We start from the raw sequence: 20,398 nt of genomic DNA on the forward strand, positions 1-20,398 counted from the left end.
TCTCTCTACCTCCTTCAGACATCGAGCCCTTCCACGGACCCATACATTTCCGAGCTGATGCTCGGAACATCTCTGGGAAAAGGATTTCGAAGCACGACCCCACACCGCATGACAAAATGAAGAGGATGGATGTCCATCTATATTCTACCAAGGAAAGGAGCTCAGTCTTGGTCCTTCGACACGACTTCCAAGGGCAGGTCAATAGGTCAGCAGGTCGGTAATCTACTCATTATAAAGCCCGACCTCGGCTCACTAGAGGATTCAGGTTAACAAGCCACTCTCAGGCAACCGTATAAGTCACCTCGGCCTCTTACTACATGTGCCTACCCTTTCTGACCTTGTTCCAATTGTAATTACCCGAGATCCTAGCCAAGGATCTCAGAAGATTATCGCAATACGGATCCACCCGAGATCTCTGCCAAGGATTTCGGAAGATATCCACGATATAAACAGAATCTAAGTCCCTCTAAATATGCACCTACTAAATGGGGAGATCTTCATCTACGCCACTGCCCTCTCTCAACTATAAAAAGGACATCCTTGATAATGAAAGGTACATGCACATTCCTACCTAGAAAATACACCCAAACCCTTTACGTTCTACTAGACCTAACTTGCATTTCTAACTTTGGCATCGGAGGGTCCCCTGCTGTAGTCAGGGTCTCCATCTTTGTCTTTTTTTTACATGTCTCAAGTAGTCTAAGAAGGATCACCAAATTTTTACATCAACAGTTTGGCGTCATATGTGGGAACGACATCGAAAGTCGTTCCCAACCCATTATGCTTTAACAATGGTGAATGGAAGAAAGAAAGCTCAGATCTCCACCGTTGTGCCCGGTCCTGTGATGCTAGAACAGTCTGTAGACCATCGAGACTCATCTTCCCAACTTCAGGCTAATTTTGCGCCTATAGGCCTGGCACGACGATCCCGAAACTGGGGAGGTCGGCTCGTCTCCCTAGATAATCAAGTTGAAGCCTTAGCTAGCAACCTCGATCAAATAAGGCGTATGCTAGAGCAATAAATCCCCCCTCCTGATCTGGAGGCTGAGGAAGTTATCACTCGGGCTATCACCGAAGTTTCAGCACCATCTTAAGCACTCAACAGATCCCGGAGAAACTGATAGGTTGGCCAAGCACCGATGCGAGCACCTTCCCATGTTTCGAGCACTACCACACTAGCTGCCTCTGACTTACATCATGAGTTGGAGAAGTAGAAGCGTGGCAAAGCTCCTGAAATCGCGGCCGAGTCGGTAGCTGAGAATGAAGATCCTTGGGAAGACGAGCTCAACGAGATATGAGGTCAGATCGGCGACATACGATAGGCCTATCATGCGCACGCTCCGACCTTGATAGAAGCCATGTTAGAGGAAACACCGCCCTTCACTATTGATATCATGCACGCTTAGATCCCGTCCAGATTCTAGATGCCACAAATCATCCCTTACTTTGGGGTCATTGACCCGACCGAGCATCTAGAGTCTTTCAGGGCGTGGATGGAGTTCAATGGTGCATCGACCACAATAATGTGCTGAGAATTCTCCTTAACTCCGTTAAGGGCTGCTCGAAAATGGTTTCAACAATTGAAACCACAGTTCATCAGCTCATTCACACAACGCAGTAAGGCCTTCATCACCAAATTTATTGAAGGAAAAGAAAGGATGAAACCAACTACTCGCCTCATCAGCGTCATCCATAAAGAAGACGAGCTGTTGAAAGACTACATCAAACGCTTCAACCTAGAAGCAATGCAAGTGGAAGGCTATTCGGATTAGATCGCCTTGGCAGCTATTATGGCCGACCTAAGGGAATGGTATTCCTCTTCTCGCTCGGCAAGAATCCCCTGACAACACTGGCCGATCTCCGCAACCAAGCCCAAAAATACTCCAACATCGAGGAGTTTTTTAGTTCTTAAAAAGCTACCTAGAATAAGGGAAGCTCGACCAAGGAGAAACGACCTGAGGAAGAATAGGTGTCACCTCCCAGCAACAAGTGGAGAAGAGGCGACGAGTCGGCCAGAGGTCAGCGTCCGAGCAGACGACACGAGAGCAAGTTTAGCTCTTACACTCTGCTTAACACGATGCTTAAGCAGGTCCTCATAGAAGTTCGGGACAAACTACTACTGAAATGGCCGAACAGAATGAAGACCGATGACGACAAGCGAGACAAATGGAAGTACTACCACTTCCACCGCGACCACAGGCACTCCACTAGAGACTGCTTCGACCTTAAAGAAGAGATCGAAGTTATCATCTATAATGCGCATTTATGAGAATATGTCAATATGAGGGAAGAACAGTCAGATCGGAAGAAGAGCAGCCCATCAATAATAATGAGGCTAATGGAGAAATCCACACCATCTTCGGCGGACTTGCTGGAGGAAGAGACTCAAATCGAGCACGTAGAGCCCATGCCTGAAGTATCAGTCACAGCAGCTCAGAACATCAAATCCACATCACTAGTAGACCTCCAAAGGAATAGAAAGTGGCATCCTGCAAGCTGACCTTCACTGAAGAGGATGCTCGAGGTGTCCACCACTTCATTAATGATGCACTGGTGATGGCCATGACTATAGCCAACCACAAAGTGTTTCGGATTTTGGTGGACACCGGCAGCTAGGGGTGTACACGAATCGAGTTAGCTCGGTTAGCTCGCTCGACTCGACTCGAAAAAGCTTGATTCGACTCGGTTCGAAGCGGAGTTCGAGCCTAATCGAGCTGATTTTTTTGAGCTCAAAAAAAATTCGAATCGAGTTCGAGCTTACCCGAGCTTGACTCGAATCAGATCGAACACCAACTCGAATCGAACTCAGATCGAACTAGTTCGGTGACTCGGTTACTTTGAAATTAATGTTGCTCACCAAGTGTTTGATGAAATGACTCAACGAAGGGTCGGCTAGTGGCAAGGAAGGTATGTATATGAAACAAATATAATTTTTTTCTTGATTTTGAAGTTGCCTAGAAGGTGTTTGATGAAAATACTTGTAAAAAGTTGCTGTTGTTGTACACACGGTGAGAATTTGAAAGTGCATAGTATGTGTTTATGAAAATGTTGCAGAGGCTCGATTTTAGCTCGAACTCGGCTCGAACTGGCCCGAGCTGCTAACCGAACCAAGCCGAGCTAGCTAGTCAGGCTTGAAGACTAAGCCAAGTCGAGGTGAGGCCAGCTCGACTTGGTTTGACTCGGTGTACACCCCTATCGGCAGCTCAGCCGACATCCTCTTCATCGAAGCCTTCGACAAAATGGGAGTAGGAAGGTCCCGACTCCGTCCTATCAAAACTCCCTTTGCTCGGGTTCGCAGGGGACAGAGTCACCTCCGAGGGATCCATATAGCTCCCGGTTATAGCGGGAGAAAGATAGAACCAAACAATGACTATGATCGACTTCCTTGTAATCGACTGCCCTTCTATCTACAAGGTCATCCTCGGACGACTATCCCTCAACGCCTTACGGGCAATAGTGTCGACCTATCACTTGGCAATGAAATTTCCGACCAAGCATGGAGTTGGGCAAGTCAGAGGAGATCCGCGGGAAGCTAGCGGTGCTACTCCATGGCACTAAGAACACAACACCACGCGACCACCATCACCTCCCTCAATCCTCAGGAGGACTCGATCGAAAGAGAGTGTCCAATGGAGGACCTTGTAACCATCTTGCTCAATGAATCCGACCCGACCCAACCCAAACAGTACAGGTTGGCTCATCGTTGACACCAACTCTATGAAATGAGATCTTAGATTTCCTTCGACGACACGCCGACATATTCGCCTGGTCTCATCGGGACATACTCAACGTCAATACAAAAGTGATGGTTCATAAACTAATGTCAACCCTGACCACCGACCAGTGAGGCAGAAGTGACAAGCGTTCGAACCAGAACGGTACACATCATCGGTGAAGAGGTCGGCAAGCTCCTCAGAGCATGTTTCATCGAAGAAATCTACTACCCTAACTAGATTGCCAACGTTGTCTTGGTAAAAAAAAAGGTTCAATGTGTAAGTGTTATACTTTATATCCCTGTTTGTTGTCAAATTTGTGATGTCAAAATCACTGTTATGTTATATATAACCTGCTTAAGTGAAGCTCTCTCAAGGATCAACATACATGAACAAGCTAAGCTCACATCAAGCAAAGCTCTCAAGTACAAGACTCAGGATCTTGAATGAAAGAACTGATCACAAGACAAGACTCTTGAATGCAAGAACTGCTCACAAGACTCAAGCTGAAAAGAAAAAGAAAGTACAAGGCAAGACTCAAGCTGAACTCAAGACTCAAGTTAAAACTCAAGCCACTTTCATGATTGAGCTACTTCAAGGTTTAGTCTACATCAAGACTTCAAGGCTCATTCTTCATGGTCTCTTGTTTCAATGTCCATACTTCTTGATTGAGGTTTGTTTGACCATAGGATGACCTTAGAAAGTAGGTCATTTCGGATACATAAGTCGAATGTTATTTTACATGAGATTGGTCTGTTCTTCGACCAGTCTTAGGTCTGCTTCGACTAGTCCTAGACTTGCTTCGACCGGTCTAAGAAATTCCTGGATCGATCGTAAGTTTGTTACAAATTGCGGATAAAATCTGTTAGCCTTGACTAGTCACGGAACTGCATTGACCGATCGTAGGAACAGTGTCGACTGCATCTTCGACCGGTCGTAGAATCTACGACTCGAAGTCCAACGAGTCTTTGCAGGTTCTTCGACCGATCGAAGGAAACCTACGACCGATCGTAGGTGACCTACGACGATCGTAGGAGGGCTACGACATCGTAGAACGGTCAAAGCATATCCCGCCGGATTTTTCAAATATCTGTTAGAGCTTCGACTAGTCGTAGAGCACTCTAGACATCGAAGACCTGATCTTTTCACTTATAAATAGAGCACGAATCTCGGAAGAAATCATCGATTTAATTATAGTATTCAAGCCAATCTTCGTCGAACTTCCGAGAGATAATTTTGTGCTCCATCTAAGCTAAGTGTGCTTATTTAATATCTTCTTTCCTTAGCTTTATTTTAATTGATTTTGTTTCGTATATTCAATCTGATTTGAAAAGAGGAATTGTTATTCCCTTTCTTTGGAATTAAAATCAATTAAGGCAAGCCCTATTTGGTTTAATTTAAAATCTATTAGAACTAGAACCATTGTAATCGAGTACTGGACATTGAACTTGGACATTCAATCATCTACTTTGATTTGGTTCTACCGGGCTGCTACAACGAAGGAGATATTCAGGTATTTTACATATTGTAAATTCCTTTCTATTATTTTGGTTTCTTTCAAGATTTGCCAGAAAAATCTTGTTATTTTGGTTATCTGAGGAGAGCCAGGAAAACTCAGAAGTGGGGGTTTTTCTAATTGTGTAAGCCCACATACAAAGACACAATTGTAAGGGTTTTGGGTGAACCTGGGAAAACCTATCTTTAGTGAACGCTAATATCCCCTGTGTGAGGATATTAGGAGTGGAGTAGCTTTTTGTGTGGCTGTTGGATAACAATTGGTGAACACACAGGCGAACCACTATAAATCCTTTGAGTTGTGGTTGATTGATTTATTCTTTTAATTGTTTTTATTCTTTTTGTGGGATGTATGTATGGTGGTGAATGTTGTAATTATTTCAAGCTTTGTGAGAATGTTGTAATAGCTTAGAATTTACTTTCTGCTATTCCTTTATAAGTTTGTTTTTCAATTTCATTTTGAAAGTTGTTCCAGCAAGGCTGCCCTGCCATTTTTATGGTGTATGGCTGTCCCTAGAACAATACATCTTTAATTACAAGTTATTTCAATTCAGTTCATATTTGTTTTTGTATTCCTCTTCGATTTGAGACTTGATACAAAGACCTTTCTAGAAATAAGGTTGTCCTACCATAAACTCTGTTTTTGGTGTAAGGTTGTCCTTAGAATAACGTTTGTATCAACCTCTCAAGATCTGAATTTTGAGGTTGTTTTTCTTTCCTGCATTATTATTTAATTTGGCTATCATTTTCTTTATTATTCCGCTGTTATAAGTTTTTATTTGGCATTGTCCTATTCACCCCCCCTCTAGGACATATAGCTTGGCCTTTTCACAATGAAAAGTGATGGGTCTGTGTTAATTACACCAACCTGAACAAAGTCTGTCCCAATGATAGTTTCTCCCTTCCACGAATTGACCAGCTAGTCGACAGCACATCCGAGCACAAGCTCCTAAGCTTTATGGATGCTTACTCAGGATATAATCAAATCATCATGCATCCCTACGACAAGCAAAAGATGACATTTGTCACCGACAAAGGACTCTACTGCTATAAGGTCATGCCCTTCGGGCTGAAGAATGATGGGGTCACATACCAACGACTCGTCAACAGGATGTTCGCTCGGCAGATCTGGACGCTCCATGAAGGTCTACGTCGATGATATGCTCGTTAAGAGCATCAAAGCTATGGGCCACATCACCGACCTTAAGGAGATGTTCACAATTTTGAGAAAATATCATATGAAACTGAATCCGAGTAAATGATCCTTCAGCATCAGCTCGGGAAAGTTCCTAGGCTTTCTGGTCAGCCAAAGAGGGATTGAAGCAAACCCCAATAAGATCTAAGCTCTGCTAAATATGAGATCGCCCAGGATGATGAAAGAAATTCAATGCCTTATAGGGAGAGTTGCCGCCCTCAATTGTTTCATCTCCCGAGTCACTGACAAGTGTCTCCCTTTCTTCAAGTAGTTAAAAGGAAAGCAGAAGATAGAACGGATCAAGGAATGAAGCTTGCCTTCCAGCAGCTCAAACAGTACTTAGGTTCACCCCCACTACTTTCAAAGCCCAAGCAAGGAGAATCGCTACTACTATACTTAGCAATCTTAACAGCATCGGTTAGCTCGGCCCTTATCCGAGAACAAGAAGGGAAATAACTACTGGTGTAATATGTTATTAAAGCCTTAGTCCTGGCCGAGACCAAGTACCCAGACATCGAGAAGCTCGCCCTGGCTTTGGTCATGTCATCCCTTTGCCTCCGACCATACTTTCAGGCCCACACAATTATAGTCTCGACCAACCAACCTCTCCTCCAACTACTCAAGAAGCCCAAGGTGTCGGGGAGACTCATAAAATAGGCAATCGAGCTCAGTAAATTCGACATCAAATATCGGCCCCAGACCGCCATCAAAGGCCAAGCAGTGGCTGATTTTATTGTCGAACTCGCAGGCGGGCACGACTTGGAAGTTAGTCTGAACAGCGAAACAGATCAACCTATAGACCAAGCAGCCGAGCCAGACCTACCAACCTAGACATTATACGTTGATGGTTCATCCAATTCTAAAGGCAGTGCGGCTAGGGTAGTCGTTGAGGCTCCTGACCAGATATGCACACAGTATGCCTTAAGATTTAGATTTCAAATATCGAATAACGTGGCGGAATACGAAGCATCACTTACCGAAATCAGACTAGCAGCAACAATGGGGGCTCATAGCCTAAAAGTTCACAGTGATTTGCAATTCGTCGTCAACTAGATAGTCAGCGAGTACCAAGCCAAGGAAAAGAGAATGATCGCCTATTTACAAAGGGCCCGAGAACTCATCAACAAATTCTCCAAGTGCGACATCAGCCTGATCCCCAGGTCAAAAAAATCCAAAGAAGATACTCTAGCAAAGCTGGCCACAGCGGCTGGAGACGACATCCTGAAGTCGATCCTAATCCAGTTTCTAACCGAGCAAAGTATCAACGAGTCCAACCCAAGCGTAATTCTTCCAAGAAGTTTGACACCGAGCCGGATGAACCCAATAGTCGACTACCTTTAGGAAGGGAAACTGCCCGAAGATCGACTCAAAGCACGCAGACTTCAATCCAAGTTGGCTCGAAACACTATGATCGGGGACATTTTATATAAAAAATGATTCTCTCTACCTTATCTCAGATGTCTTTGACCTGAGGAGGCCGAGTATGTTCTGAGAGAGATACACGAAGGAATTTGTGACAACAATTCCGGCAGTTGTGCCCTTGCCCACAAGGTCATCCGACAAGGGTGCTTTTGGCTAACCATCCAGAAGGATGCCAAGTAGTACACCCAGAAGAGCGACAAATGTTAAAGATTCGCGACGATACCTCATCGGCCACCCGAGCAGCTAACCCCCATGACCGAGCCGTGGCCGTATTCCCAATGGGGGATAGACATCATCGGCCCCCTACCGACTCACAAAGACCAGACCAAGTTTACAGTCGTCGCAATCATCTACTTCACCAAATGGGTCGAGGTCGAGCCTTTGGCCAGATTACTAAGCAGAAAAGCACCAACTTCATCTAGAAAAACATCATATGTCAGTTCAGAATCCCACACACGATCGTCTCGGACAACGAGAAGCAGTTCGATAATGATTGATTTCGAGGCATGTTTGGAAACCTCGAAATTCAAAACACCTACTCATCGCCTTGACATCCCCAAGCTAAAGTTCAGGTTGAGCCAGTCAACAAGATCATTAAGAACCACCTCAGAACCGGACTTGAAAAAGACAAAGGCACGTGGGCTGAAGAGCTCCCTTCCGTATTATGGGCATATCGAACCACTACTCAAACATCCACAGGAGAGACCCCATTCTCCCTAGTTTTCAATGCCGACACGGTCGTGCTAGTGGAAATAGGACTTTTCACAGCATGTATCCGATCCTACGATGAAGCTCAAAATGCCGAGCAGATCACACTGGACCTTAATATGCTCGAGGAAAAAGGGAGCAAACCCAATTCAAAGTCGCAACTCAACAACAACAGGTCGCCCAATTCTACAATTCCAGAGTAAGGAAGAGAAGGTTCCGAGCTAGAGATTTGGTCCTCCACCGAACCTTCCAGAATACTAAGGAGCCTAGTTCAGGGATTATGTGGCCGGACTGGGAAGGATCCTACAGAATAACGAGCACCACCAGACCCGGGACCTATCGGCTCGAAGATGTGGAGGGACGGCCTTTATCATACCCATGAAACACCGAACACCTAAAGATCTACTACCCGTGAAGTCCGACCATACCCTAGGTCATAATCTACATGTCTACTGTTCAAGTTTCTCAATAAAAATCCCAAACCGAAAATTTTTGATATCCACTCGCTATCTACCATTAATTGATTTACTACAAGGGCTACCAAGGACTTCCTTTAGTGCAAGGGAGAAACAAACCTCACCAATCGTATAGCCCTTAAAGAAGAGGATGGACCACTAATTAATAAATAACTACTCGGATTGCGTAATCTACAATGAGGATCTCTTAATACAAGAGAAGATGATCCTCTTAAGCGAACTACTCGGTCCTCTGAGAAGGAACCATTGCAGCTCGTTCACCTATTCTACAAGGTCAAAATTCCCTTAATAAAAGGGCTCAAGAGCTCGCCCCTACGTTCTTACTCGACTAAAATGCTCGAGTCGTTAATATGCCTGACATGCGGAAAACTGACCTACTAAATCTACTTTGAATCTCATACATAACAGATCATTGTAAAAAAAATTCCTTTTATTAATGACAAAAGAGAATACATATGGAAAAAATACAAAAAAAAGGAGAAGGTTGAAAACATATTAAAGTCCTGCCGACATCGACTGCTTCACTTCCAGCTGAGTCGGCTCTTCAGCAGGGCTATCGGCGAGAGAAATCATGTCGAGCTCAGGATACAAGTCCTTAACATCCTCAAGGCACTTGTCATACCCGAGGCTATAGAGTGCATCCCTCTCTTCCTCCCACTACTTGAAGGCCTTAAACTCCTTTATAGCCGCCACCCGAGCCTCCGGAATAGCCGCCTGGGCTTCCTTCAGTTTCACTCTGAAAATGTACTTCATCTCGCCCAGCTCGGCCTTCCATCTGGCACCCTTCTCTTGGGCTTCTTTTAGGAGTAAACCCGATGCTTCCAGCTCGACCCTCACTCGGGACTCATTCTTCTGAGCCTCCTCAGCCTCACTCTTTAAAGCAGTGACCTCATATCAGAGCTGCTTGGACTCGACGGTCTTCCTCGTAAGGCTCGCCTCCACCTCCTTGCACTCCACCTCGATGCGCAGCATCTCGTGATGAGCATTCAAAAGGGCGGGGCCGAATTGAAAAGCAGATCCACGTAAAAAAAAAAGAAGAAGAAGAAAAAATGTCGAAGTAATAAAAAATTACTGCTATGAAGGAAACATCCTACCTTGTACAAGAGTGCCGCCATCTGGCCAACAATACCTGACATAGGCATCTCCATCACCCTGGTGAACTCAACATCAAGAACGTGTCAAGCTATCCAGGAGAAGAGGCCCTTTGTCATGGCAGAGGTAGTTTGGAGGGTTCCCTGAGTCTCACCCTCAACCACCAACCGAACTATCTGTCTAGGCTTGAGGCGAGAGGGACTGAGCCTCAAAACCAGGAGTTGCCCGAACCTCGAAGGTTGGGCCTCAGCAACGGCGGCCGCCTTCGCAGCAACCCCAACCACCTTAGAGACCACAGGTAAGTCTGGAGGAGTGACGGTGAGAATGTTGGCAGGGTCGGTAGCCACACTCGACCGACAAGCCACGGACAAAGAGGCAACAGTTGCCCTCTTCTTTGAAGATTTTTTCTTCTAGGTCACCTCGGCGTCAGAAGGAGCACGACGCTTAGAGCGACTCTGCTCAAGCATCACTATACGACGAAAGAAAATGATCAGTAAGTAGACGGATGAAATAATCATCAACTATCTTTTAGAGTATACCTGATATGGATGAGGCAAGACCTGATTTCAAAAGAAGCTCAGGTGTAATTAGTTGCCTCCAAGACCTCAACACAGCGTCCACCGACCTCGCCTCGGCTATTCGGTTATGCTCTGATTTACTAGGCAAAGCTATCAAAGACCATTACAATCAGAGACGAGGAAAGCAAAAATAATTTAAGGAAAATTCAATTTAGACATACCAACCTGGTTGAGCGAAGAGAGTCGGAACCTGAGGGCATAGCCTGGAAGCTGCCAGAGCCTCCAATCTCCCAACGTCCAGAACTACTTACTCTTTCAGTTCTTGTTCGAGGTCGGGGCGTCTGTAATTATGGCATTGCCAGTCTTCAGCGAGGCAAAAAAATAATATCAACCCTCATGATAGGGGTTGGACTTCACCCGGTACAGGTAGAGAAATTCATCCACTATTAGCTCGGGTTGGTCAAGCTCAGCCCAGAAGATGAAAAACCCCACCAGCGCCCTCTAGGCATTCGAAATTATCTACCCAGGAGCTAACTCCAGGCACAAGAGGGCGTCCCTAACTATACAATGAAGAGGGAGCCTCAAGCCATACTAGAGGGCGACCAAGAATAGCCACCTCGTTGTCTTGGGGGTCGCTCGAAATTTCACCAAGTATGAGAGCTCGGAGCAACATAGAGTCTGGAATGTAGTACTCTGACCTAATCCATACCAGGGTGAATTTCACTAGAGTTGACCCGATTGTCCCGGTCTCTTCCAACTCCAACGACGATTGGTCGACCTCATCCCTGGCTGGGGCAGTCCCCTCAGCGTCCACTAGCTGGTTAGCCGAGGACTGGGCAACCATCCTCAACCCATGGGACACTTGTAAGTCCCTATCACTCATCATCACCAGCAGAGAGGGTGGGTTCTCCAAAAGGTCAAAATCATCCGGCCCACCATCACGCTGGGACGACTCCCCTCCATTGGTCAGATGGTCTTGACATTTTTTCTTTTTGATCGAAACAGTCGCCGGAAGCCGGAAACCTGGAAAAAAGAAATAAAAGGGGGAAAGAAGACAGGGGACGAAGCTCACCGGAGAAGGAGCTTGAAGATCACCAGAAATCACCTAAGTTTAGGATGAGCAGAGAAGAGAGGAAGAAAGACTACATAGCAAATGAGCCCTGCTAGGGCATCCCCTTTTATAGAAGACCCAGACGTACATGCTCACACTTATTACAGCAGCCAAAACAGCTCCTCGACGCCCACGCTCGAACATGTGGAGCTCTCCTACACACTCGTTGACTCAACTCCTTAAAAGACGCCACGCGTCAGCACCTCATGTAATACCCTAAACTTTTCAATACCCGAGTATTGAAAGTTCTCGAGTGTTACCATGAAATTTAACTTATTATGTACATGTGTACGATACCAATCTAGCTATCCTAAACTTATATCATTCTCTAACACGAATCTGACCGTTGTGAATAATCTCCATTCATAGATCAAGTCATTTGACCGTTGATTTTGAGATAGGATTACATATATCTAATTATTCTCACTTGTCCATCATAACCAACCGTTCAGTCAACTATTCACTGCTAGGTAAAGATTTCTGACCGTCCACTCTGAGTTTGGACCACCTAATCATAGTAAACTAGCTACTTGATCTCGGCATCCACTTGTGCACATATCAAATTGAGATTCTAATCTGTTCATCTTATTTACAACCTATGAATATGCTTAACCCACCATCAAAACTACAATATGAGAAACTTATACATGTGAACTAGTCACTTGAATCTAATGATATACATGTTCTACCACTTAATCACTCCAAAAATTCACTTGTGATCATCCATTTATAAAACTGACCATACACCCACTTACATAGATGATCAGAGTACTAACCATCAAGTTTTTCTATTTTTAACATCTCATTTGACCATCCATTATGTTGGTTGATATATGTGCATTACCTTAATTAGTTTGGTGAATAATTTCTTATTCATAATGATTTAGAAATAAGTTATTTTGTAAGAATTAGTTAAAAACGTGTCTACAACCATCTTGAATCATTAGATTTTCCAAAACTCTCATATCGGTAATAATTATGAAAATTTCATTAACCTAGACCCATGTATTCTAGATTACATTGTTCCCATGATCTGTTTGATGTGAAATTTTATACCATGACTATGTATCATAAATTAACCATACATGTCAAATTTCAGTCCTTAGATCATTGTAAAAGTAATCCAATTGACAAATCAGCCCCTTAACCTTTGATTTTGGTGTCCATCGAGTGAAGAAACCTCGTGGGTAGTCATGGTAGGATATTTTTCTTCATATAAATGATTTAAATTGCCCATTATATGGATCAAGTATGAAATATGAAGACCCCACTTTGGTAGACTTTTCCTTAGGCGCAAAGTTATTCTATCAAGACCTACTAACTCCTTATAAATCTGGATCTTCCAATTTAACCACTTCTTTCCGTCCATCGCAACTCGAATTTGGACCACAATCTGGTCTCATATGACTAAGAGGTTATACAAAATTTAGGCCCCGATCTATGATCCTACACCATTGAAGGTTGAAGTCAATTCCTTCATTTTGGTACAAAAGGTGAAGTTTTATATTTATTCTTTTTCCATCATCGATCAACTACCAAATTTTGTCTAACCATTTGTCTATCCTAACTATATATTTTTCCAAAAATTGGGCCCTGATCATTAAGTGTGGACCGTTAATTGAGATCAAGTTCATTCTGACACCTATTAGGAGAATTTTCAAGATAGGCCAATCTAAATTTCGGATCACTAAGAAAATCATATATCCCGGCTCTATTCGACGACTCTAACACAATGGGTGAATTAAATTTAAAGAAAGATCATTTGAAAAAGAAAATTGGAGAAACTCAATCCAAGTGGGATGTGAAACACACCCCTCTCACATGCCCACTCCTTTTAAAAAGGAGTGTGCATTCCCTCTCCTCTCACATGCCCAATCTCCCAATGCCCAAGGAGAGAGAGAGAGAGAGAGAGAGAGAAAGAAAGAAAAAGAAAAAGAAAGAAAGAGAAAGGGACAGAAAGAAAAAGAGAAGGAGAAGACGCGCGGTGCACTGAACCAAGACAAGCGGTCAAGCAGCGTTTGACCGCACGCTCCCGCGCGCGACAGAGAAAGCTCTGTTTTGTGAACCAATCGCTGTGATCTTGTAGTGGGCCACCATCCGAGGTTTTCAGGTCGATCTGGACCATTCAGTAGACTCTAACAGCGCAGCTAACATGGACCTAGGAGAGATAATTTCAGGAGGCAATGTAGATTAGAAATCAACCGTTCAAACACAGGACGAAAGGTGAAAGGAGAAATCCAGTGGGCCGCACGAAATCTAATCTACAATCCACTTTTCCTAACCTATTTTTCACCGGGAATCAAATGGACGGAGTGGATTTCTCATCTGAGCCTGATCGAGGACCCCTCTAGGTCCAGCGGAACTCTTAGGCGGTCCCTGTTCCGCGGACGTCCGGGAAACCCGGTCGCTGTGGGCCCCTCTGCGCTTCTGATCAACATCAGGTCGATGATCCAGACCATCCAGACTTATGCTGATAAGGTGTTGATCCTGTCCAAGAAGTTCGAATGGATCAAATAGCCGAAACAGATCGGCTATTGCGCCAAACGCGGGTTGATCGCGGGTCCTCCGCCTGTTGCTGCGAAAGCTCTTTTATTCCGACTCCAACACAGTCTCTTATGCGAAAAACTTCCGCATGGAGGACGAAAATTGGGTGCCGACGAGAGTGCTATAAAAAAAAGAGAGAGAGAAAGTGTAAGGGATCGAACGAAGGTTGGCTGGAGGTGGTCTTTGGTTGGGAAAAAGGATTGAAGGAAGAAAAACGGGAAGAGAACGGTGGTTTTTCTCCTGCTGGACATGGCTGAAAGGAGGCTTTGCTGAGGAGGCTTTGCTGGTGCACAGTGGCAGCGTGTGGAGAGGAACGGAGAGAGTGCTGGAGCAGAGGCTGGGTTTTGCCTCTCTTTCCTTCTTGTTCTTTTCTTTTCCTTTTTATTTTTATTTTGTTGTTTAATCAGCCCATCCATGTGTGGCTAATCCTCTTAGCTAGGGCTAAGAGGTGAAGCCTGTAACGAGATGGGAGACACTATTTCATGCATTTAATTTAAATTTCTGAACTGAACTTGGTTTTAAAGTTAATTATTAAAGGAATAGTTTCTCTCAGTCTTTAATGGTCTGTTGTGACTGAAATTACAATGGATTTGCAATGGCTTTGAATATTTCTTTTTTCTTTCAATGTTTATGACGTCAGGAGGCCCTGTTGTTCACCATCGTCTCCTGGGCATGGTTGGATGACAGTTTCCTTCCTAACCTTCATAACATGTGGTTTGGTTGGTGAATTAGTTTAATCCTGTTGTTTGCTTTGTCTCCTAGGCATGGTTAGATGATGGAATCCATTCTAATTCATACACCTTTCACCTCTTGAAAACTATATCAAGTAAGTTCAGTTTGAATTCCATAATCCTTGATGCAGGCATAAGATCTCCCTGATCTCTACAAGTCGATCCTCTGAATCCCTAGTTTCCTTTCTCCGAATTCTTAAAGTTTTAGATAATTATTCCACAATTATTTCTTAAATTCTATTTGGTTTAGATCACATCTTAGTCTAGTTCTAGTTCTACTTGGTTTCAGATAACGTACAGGTATTAGTCCCTGTGGATTCGACCTCGGTCTTACCGAGTTTATTACTACATCACAACCCTATACTTGGGGAGTGAACATCAGAGTACTAACCATTAAGTTTTTCTATTTTTAACATCTCATTTGACCATCCATTATGTTGGTTGATATATGTGTATTACCTTAATTAGTTTGGTGAATAATTCCTTATTCATAATGATTTAGAAATAAGTTATTTTGTAAGAATTACTTAAAAACGTGTCTACAACCATCTTGAATCATTAGATTTTCTAAAACTCTCATAACGGTAATAATTATGAAAATTTCATTAACCTAGACCCCTGTATTCTAGATTACATTGTTCCCATGATCTGTTTGATGTGAAATTTTATACCATGACTATGTATCATAAATTAACCATATATGTCAAATTTCAGTCCTTAGATCATTGTAAAAGTAATCCAATTGACAAATCAGCCCCTTAACCTTTGATTTTGGTGTCCATCGAGTGAAGAAACCTCGTGGGTAGTCATGGTAGGATATTTCTCTTCATATAAATGATTTAGATTGCCCATTATATGGATCAAGTATGAAATATGAAGACCCCACTTTGGTAGACTTTTCCTTAGGCGCAAAGTTATTCTATCAAGACCTACTAACTCCTTATAAATCTGGATCTTCCAATTTAACAACTTCCTTCCGTCCATCGCAACTCAAATTTGGACCACAATCTAGTCTCATATGACTAAGAGGTTATACAAAATTTAGGCCCCGATCTATGATCCTACACCGTTGAAGGTTGAAGTCAATTCCTTGATTTTGGTACAAAAGGTGAAGTTTTATATTTATTCTTTTTCCACCATCGATCAACTACCAAATTTTGTCCAACCGTTTGTCTATCCTAACTATATATTTTTCCAAAAATTGGTCCCTGATCATTAAGTGTGGACCGTTAATTGAGATCAAGTTCATTCTGACACCTATTAGGAGAATTTTCAAGATAGGCCAATCTAAATTTCGGATCACCAAGAAAATCATATATCCCGGCTCTATTCGACGACTCTGACACAATGGGCAAATTAAATTTAAAGAAAGATCATTTGAAAAGAAAAAATTGAAGAAACTCAATCCAAGTGGGATGTGAAACACACCCCTCTCACATGCCCACTCCTTTTAAAAAGGAGTGTGCATTCCCTCTCCTCTCACACGCCCAATCTCCCAATGCCCAAGGAGAGAGAGAGAGAGAGAGAGAAAGAAAAAGAAAAAGAAAGAAAGAAAAAGCGACAGAAAGAAAAAGAGAAGGAGAAGCCTAGACGCCCTCTTCCCTCTCCATATGTATGGTGTCTCCCTCTTACTCAAGCGATGTCGTAATTTATGTGGAAGCTTTTCATATAGAAGTTTTCATACATGAATATCTACCTAGGGTATAGATCTAAGGCTAAGGTGAGGAATTCCGTTAAACTTATATTAATTTGAGTTGATTAGATTTATCCTATTTTTACATACTTCTATATTACTGTGAATCCTCCTTGCAATTGTTTGATTTATCACCATCAGTTATTTATCCTTTGAAAATTATGATATCATGTTAATTACATGTGATCTCTATTAATTTATGTGGGGTGATGGATACAAGTCTTGCCCTTACCTTTACTAATTTTGTTGAGTTAGCCCTTGCTACTCTCCTCTTTTGTTGAGTTAGCCATTGTTACTCTCTTCTTTTGTTGAGTTAGTCATTGTTACTCTTCTCTTTTGTTGAGTTAGCTTATTACTACTCTTCTCTTTTATTATGTTAGCCATTTGTTACCTCCATTTAAGGCTTGAGCATATGTCTTGAAATTTTAAAACTCACATGATTCAATTTATCTCTCTATCGATGTAAGTGATGTGTTAGAGGTATTACAGCTAGTGATTCAAATATTTAACGTGGACGTAATGCATTTCAGGTAGCAGCTCTCTTGGTTGACACATAATTTCGTAGGTTGGTTGGCATGGTGCACAATCGATGTAAGTAAATTTACATGCATGTTACATCACTTCTCGAGATTGGATGTCAAAAATAGTCTTTCCATGAACACATCGTGTCACGTAAATTCGTCAATTGCATTATTGCGTCGTCTTGAGATGTTCGCATAAATTCACATTAACGTTGGACACATCAGCGAATCTCCGTAGTTATGGGATGCAAGGCGAGTCGATTTTTCCATGAATTATATTCCACATTGTGATAATCACTACGTATGATGAGCCGCACACACTTTACTAGGCATGCATTCGTGTATATTGGTTACGCATGCTAATACCTATCGTAGTAATGGAGTACGAGACGTATCAGAACCCTTACATTACTTTTATAAATCTCTTGAATTATTGTTAATCTTAAAGGATAACCATCACTATGAGTGGGGCATTGACCATCTCCAACCGTATAAATGATGCAGGTGATGTATAGATTAAAGACCTAGAGGACCATCCCCCTATGAAATATTATACTGAATGAATAAGAAGATAGTTTTATAATTTAGTTTTATATTTTCGCTACAAACATGATAATGTAATAAGCTCCCATTGAGAGGATATTTGATAATTTGTTGAATTCTTTTACTTTAATGAAATAATAAATATAGTCGATTTTATTCTTGTAAATGGTTATCTTTGTGAATATAACTGAATGTAATCTAAATGGAAAAAAAAATATGGTGCAATTTTTAAAGCATCAAATTTATACATTATTAACACTGAAAATTCTTAGGCATAAGTATGTACTCAGGCCGCAAAAATTTCGAAACGTTACACCTCATAAGCCAGAAGCCAAGCAGGCATGCCGCCAGAGCACGTGACCTTGAGCGGCGTGCATAATCTCGATCGTGACATATCATGATTACAAATGTGCTCCAATTCCCGTGCATGACGCCTCACTTCATATCGATAACGGGCAGGTCCTACGCCCCCATGTGCGAAAATGTTTGACCTCACCAAAATTAAACCTACTTCTCAAGCCCGCTACGCGAGCTCGAAAGTAGGGGGCTTACTATTACGGGTAAAAACAGACTAGCTACTAAGAAAAAAATAGTTCAGACATATATACACAATGCGAGAAGGTCGGCCAGCGCTAGTCATGACCAAGGAGCTCCTAAATGGCCAGGGAAGAACACTTTGTTACATTTCATGGAACGACTCCAAGTTCGGCCATCGGTAGATGGAATCTCTCTGCCTCCATCAGATATCGAGCCCTTCAACGGACCCATACATTTCTGAGTTGATGCTCGGAACATCTCTGTGAAAAGGATCCCAAAGCACGACCCCACGCCACAGGACAAAATGAAGAGGATGGAGGTCCGTCTATACTCTACCATGGAAAGGAGCTCAGTCTTGGTCCTTCCACACAACTTCCAAGGGTAGATCGACAATCTACTCATTGTAAAGCTCGACCTCAGCTCACTAGAGGATTCAGGTCGGTAAACCACTCTCAGGTAGCCGTATAAATCACCTCGATCTCTTACTACGTGCCCCTACCCTTTCTAACCTAGTTCCAATTGTAATTACCTGAGATCCTAGCTATGGATCTCGGAAGATTATTGCAACATGGATCCGCCCGAGATCTCCGCTGAGGATCTTGGAAGATATCCATGACATAAATGGGATTCGAGTCCCTCTACAATATGCACTTACTAAACAAGGAGATCACCCTCTACGCCACCGGCCTCTCTCAACTATAAAAAGGGTATTCCTAATGATGAAAGGTACATGCACATTCCTACCTAGAAAATACACCCAAACCATTTATGTTCTACTAGACTTAGCTTGCCTATTTGACTTTGGCATCAGAGGGTCCCTTGCTGCAACCAGGGTCTCCATCTTTGTCTTATTTTACAGGTCTCAAGTGGTCTAAGAAGGACGACCAGATTTTTACATTAACAAGTTGAAATAGGGTTTTTCACTATTTAAATAGATAAATTATTAGAGAAAACTATAAAGAGGTATTTTATCATGCACCAATTTTCCTATAGAATTTCTACATTATTTTTTCACCCTCTCCCATGAAAAAAAAAAAGAAGAAAGAAGATTCTTATATTTAATAAAGGTACAGAAACTGTAGTTGTTTGTACCATAATGGCCATTTTGGTCAATTAATAATAATAATTAAAAAAAGGGGCTATATCAGCTCATAACAGCTCATTATGAGCCTTTTTTTTGTAACAATTGTTACAATCATAACAAGCAATTGTTTCCACTATTACCCTTTAATGCTTATTTCTTTCTCATCCTTTCCTATTGCTTACCACAACTGATATCCTATTCCTTTCTAAGAGGTTTGCTAACTACACGTTTGGTTCCGTACACCTCCACTTGCCTTCACACATGCCAATATGTAAGATGTGACTGAGACATGAGATTGTTAGGAATAGTACTTAAATCTTCTTCTTAAAACATCATGCAATTTCACTTTTTATGTAGGCCACAGCATACAAAGTAAATTGATGGTTAACATTTTCTTCTAGCATCCATTTGTTTTGATGAGTAGACTGGGCAAATTTTCACACGAGTTAATATTAGTATGAAAGAGGAGAAGTGCATGGAAGAGGCAAAAATAATAAACATATACACTTAAAGATAGGCTTAAGGTACGTTAAAGTGTCACTATATTTAAGGTGATATTCGCATCCTAATGATGGTTAAACTAAGTTGCAAGAGAGTTATAACAAGTCCATATCCAAAATACAATAAGCTTCTTCTCTTAAACTAGATAAATGTAGGCTTTAGCCTACAAAACCAAAAAACCACACCCCAAACCTACTTCTATTGCATACACCCCTGACTTCTTAATATTAAGTTTTCCCCTGGCTTTTTTTTTGTCTACAATTTACCCTCTATAAATTTTACAATTTTTGCAAACAAGTGTCCAATGAATCATGAGTTTAATTTTGCTCAGACAATTTTGGACTATGACTTAATAAGTTGCACAATTTAGTTAGCTAAATTTGAAATAGGGTTTTCCACTGTTTGGATAGGTAAATTATCATAGAAAACTACAAGGAAGTATTTTCCCATGCACCAATTTTCCTATAAAAAATTTTATATTATTTTCTCACCCT

This window comes from Magnolia sinica, chromosome 2 (assembly GCF_029962835.1).
Source record: "Magnolia sinica isolate HGM2019 chromosome 2, MsV1, whole genome shotgun sequence".
NCBI classification, from domain to species: Eukaryota; Viridiplantae; Streptophyta; class Magnoliopsida; order Magnoliales; family Magnoliaceae; genus Magnolia; species Magnolia sinica.